The sequence below is a fragment of the Pongo pygmaeus genome, chromosome 14 (genome assembly GCF_028885625.2).
Source record: "Pongo pygmaeus isolate AG05252 chromosome 14, NHGRI_mPonPyg2-v2.0_pri, whole genome shotgun sequence".
In the NCBI taxonomy this organism is placed as follows: Eukaryota; Metazoa; Chordata; class Mammalia; order Primates; family Hominidae; genus Pongo; species Pongo pygmaeus.
The window spans coordinates 119,569,579-119,573,931 of NC_072387.2; the positions used below are offsets into that span (position 1 = coordinate 119,569,579).

Consider the following 4,353-nt stretch of genomic DNA (forward strand, 5'->3'; position numbering starts at 1 on the left):
GTGTCCTTATAGGTAGAAGAGTGGGAGATGATAGAGAAGGGCAATGGCATGGGAGGGCAGAGGCAGAACTGGGGAGCTGCAGCTGCCAGCCCAGGGAGGGAGGAGGCAGGGAAGGACTCTAATCAGTCTCAGACGGGCATGGCCCCCTTGGCACTCTGATTTGAGGCTCCTGGCCCCCAGAACCCAGTTCATGGTACGTATGGCAGCCCTAGGAGACACAAGCACCAAGGGAGAAGATGGAGCTGTGCTTTTGGAAAACTTGCAAGCTGGAGGGTTGAGCAAGTTGGTCAGATCTCGGCGAAGATGGATGGTTATATTAACTTGGAAGAGAGTGCATCACAAATCACTCACTGGAAGAAGGAAAAGGGAAAGCTTGATGCCGTGATCCTGGTTTACCTGTAAACCACACAGAGGCAAGATGGAGGAATGACTGGAGACCAACTCTCCACCTGCCAGGCTGAATCCAGAGTATTAGGCCAGTTACTGGCTCATCATGCTGATCATTTATCTCCCAGGTTTTGGAAAAAGCATAGATGTTGACTGCTAGTTGACAAAGGGGAAGAAATAGGTTCTTCAGGCAGCAGCAATCAAGAAAACAAAGGCTTCCCAAAGTCACACATGCAACCGGGCACTATCAGGGCTGTCAGAAAGTTTCCAAGGACAGGGAGGCAGATCCCATGAAATGAGGCTGGACAGGAAGTCCTCCCAACGAGGTTATCATGCAAATCAAGAAGAGTGGGAAGTGCCCGAAGACAAGAGGCTGCCTGCCAGCGACTCCACGGGCTCAGGCTGTTTGTAGTTCATGTGCGTAATTTTTAAAGATAGACATAAGACCTACCCCTGAAGATAAGTACAAGAGAGAAAGACAGGGCTCTGAAAATACTGCCACAGGCTCAAGTTCCAAAGTGCTGGAGTTATAAAAGGATAAAGGACAACATAAAGGACTTTTTAGCCAAAGAAGAACCAGAAAGGTAAAACAGAAAGCAGGAAAGAGTGTGGGCTCTGGGGCTGGCTGTATCTGTGTTTGGATCTTGGCTCTGCCCTTTACTTCCTGGTGAACTTGGGTGGCTTTTGAGCCTGCATACACCATGACTTGACAGCAGCTTTCATTTGTAAAATGTTGATGATCTGTGGGCCGACCTCAGAGGCTTGACGTGAATGAAATATGTTTGGTGGAGTGCGTGGACTGTAGCGAGAATTCATCACATATTTGCTCTTATCACGATTATTAACTAGAATAATTAAGAGCACAGTGTAAGAGCATTTAAGGAAGGGAAGCATACATTTAAAAAGTAAGGTACAAAATAATGTAACAGTGTGATTACACACACACACACACACACGCATACCCACTTTAAAAAGAAATACACCAAAATGGTTAATTTTAAAACACTTGGCTGGTAGGTAAAAATAAACTGGAACGCAATCAGAGGAGAACAATCATATCATCATATCTCCTGAGGAGCAGCTGAAAATTAGTCTATTTGCCATGGAGAGAAGTGGACATGGAGGAATTTTCAAGGGGTTATTCTGGTTTTGTAGGGTTGCAGAGGCTACATCTAGAATCAATGGGTGGAACTTATATGGCATAAATTTCAGATCTGTGAGGTCAGTATCATTTGATGCTTATCTGAGCTTTCAGAAGGAGGAATACTTTATCAAATGAGTTCTTTATGCCCTGGGCCCTGCACTGAATGAGTTACATGCATTCTCTTATTTAAAGGTTCTCTCCAACAGGAAGAGTCCTAGGGAATTGGAGACATCGCGAAGGAATGTTGTAAGGAGAATTCAAGCCTAAAACGGTGATAAATCACAGTATCTGCAATATCTTTTTGAAACTCATAGGCTTTGGCCTCCATGTTCTAGCCTTGGTAGGACAGAAGGGTGGTGGTAAGAGCAGTGTCTGGTAGGGGGTCAAGAGTCTGGCTCATGGTGGCGGCCAAGCAGAAGAGTGACCTCATGGCGACCGCGCCTGGGTTTGTGTGCCCACTGGAGAGCTCATTCCTATGGCAGGGCCATAACGTAAAGCAGAGGATGCTTCCTTTCGGAAAGCTCACCTATAGCTCCTTCAGGCCTGTACTCTTAGGAGGGAAAAAGGAAGGGAGTATAGGTTCTGGAATTTAAAGAAACAAAAAGGATTATTCTGAAACATATTTAGAGGACATGTGGGTTCATATTTTATGTCTTTTTATTTCTTTATTCCCTTTGCTTTCCAGGCTTCAACCATACATCTGGCCCTCACGTCCAAAAGCTCCAGAGTTGATATGTTTTGTTGCTGTTTGTTTCTTATTGTCCACAGAACTTGAGGCACGGGCCACAGTACTGGGGATAAGGAAGGTGTAGGGAGTAATAGCCAGAGTAGTTCCTTCTCTCCTCTTCCCAATGGCAAGGCTGAGAAACCATTTCTCAAGCATTTTTATTGACTGGGACAGCTTGAAAGCACTGTCATTACCTGGGCCCATTTCTCTTCCATTTTCATGGTAATTTCTGTAGTCACTGAGGAGGCCCACATTCTGGTTGGTCTATGGATTTCCTTATTGCCATCATTTATTTGCCTACACTATAGGCTTAATTCTCCTTCCTCTTTTGTACCAAGAGAGGTGCTAAAAATCCTATCAATATCACAATTGACTCCTAAGCTGAGGAAGAAAGTTATTTTCTTACGTGACGTGTAAAGTGATCCTCAATATAATCCCTAAAGTTGAACTTCAGAAATGTTTCGTGCTGCAGCAAAATTGGGAGAAAACATTGGCAAAATCTTCCAAGAACACATAGGTCTTGGGATGGCCACACACATTTGGCTATCTACATTCCTGCACATCTGTGGGGAGAAAAAAAGTTTCTTTTTTAAAATGTGGAGTCATACATTTATTCTTAGGCTACTCCAAAGATGTAACAAGGTGTTTTGTTTTTATTTTTTCAAAATGGGTTTGACAGTCTTTCTGCCTACTGATTGTCAAAGCTAATTGCTCCTTCATTCACAAGAGAAGAGAAAACATAAGAGAGGGAACGTGATGGCCCATTACAGCAGCTTCTGGGAATGAATGTGTACAAAATAATCTACTGAATGGAGCACAGAATGAAAGCAATACGTAAGAATTCAAAGGGCACATTTTAATGATGGGTGCATATATATTACCAACTTGGGGGAGAAGACATGGCACCTGCTACTCTGGCTTCAAAGTGTTAAATGAAAACCTCTCAAAAATTAAAAACCAGCTGTCTTATGACTGACATTTAATTTTGAAAGATGTAATTTTCCTCCGTATTTCCTGTGCTCTTTACAACCTGTTTATCAAATGTATAGAACACTTTTGTTTATGACGGTTTATGATTAATCATTCACCAAGGACACGAGTCCTTTGTACCTATTATTGTCAAGCATTTGTTTGGACTGTGTTTGACCCTTTGTACCGAAGTGGTCTGTGTTGGAACCTTTTGAAAACAATCTACCAGGCTGAATGTGCTCATGCCACTTACTGAAATATCATGGCTCTGTTGCTGTGACATCCTGTTACATGGGAGAGACCAAAATTACAATTTTAGTCACAATATCAAATCTATTGTTACACCAGGATAAATAGATTCATACCTGGTTAGTTGTAAGTATTCTAGAGTGAAATTTAAAAAATATTTTAAGAAATGCGTGACTGTCTGGTGACCAGAGTTACATGAATAGTATGCCTCTTTGAAAAAAAAACAAAAAACAAAAAAACAGAAAAAAAAACAAGAGCAATCTAGCGTCAGATCTATACTCTGCTTTATGGGACAATCAAAGTCCTTCCCAAACACACCTCAAGGGAGTATATCCATATATCTGATTACTTAGTGACCAGAGAATCTCAGCTACCAAAACAACAGCACAGGTCAAAAGGAAGAACAGTATGAGTTACTGCTCCTTGTTTAATCATTCACTATTTGGACACCTCTTAGATGAGTAATTGCCTCAATTTTAATCTCTTCTCATTCATTCATTCAGTCAACAGACATTTATTGTAAGGCTGCTACGTGTGAAGTACCTTGCAAATATCAATCTGGGTGGTTGATGACCTCCAAGAATTCATAATCTAGCACTGGGCATAAACATGCCCACATTTAACTTCAAAACAAAGTTGTAAATGCACATGCCACATGTCTGATACAGATAATAAATGTTAGGAGTTCAGAGCAAGGATAGATACTTAATAGTGTTCAGAAGCCATTGTACAGAAATAAGTGGATTTGAGATTAAGGAATGGCTAGTAAGATTTTCAGGGGAAGAAAATGCCAAGAGGAGGAAACGGAGGCAGTAACATCAGATGATCAAGAATTAATTTAGAGAGGTTGGCTAGACAGAAGAGTTCATGAATAGGA

General features: G+C 41.7%; 1 long non-coding RNA gene across 1 annotated transcript; it reads left to right on the forward strand.

Annotated features, from left to right (window-relative positions):
* Positions 1-853: 853 nt before the first annotated feature.
* Positions 854-2,966, forward strand: LOC129011745 (uncharacterized). Its single transcript, XR_008493420.1, has 3 exons — positions 854-971; positions 1,724-1,777; positions 2,938-2,966. It is a non-coding gene; the product is annotated as an uncharacterized LOC129011745 (long non-coding RNA).
* The last annotated feature ends 1,387 nt before the right edge of the window (positions 2,967-4,353 follow it).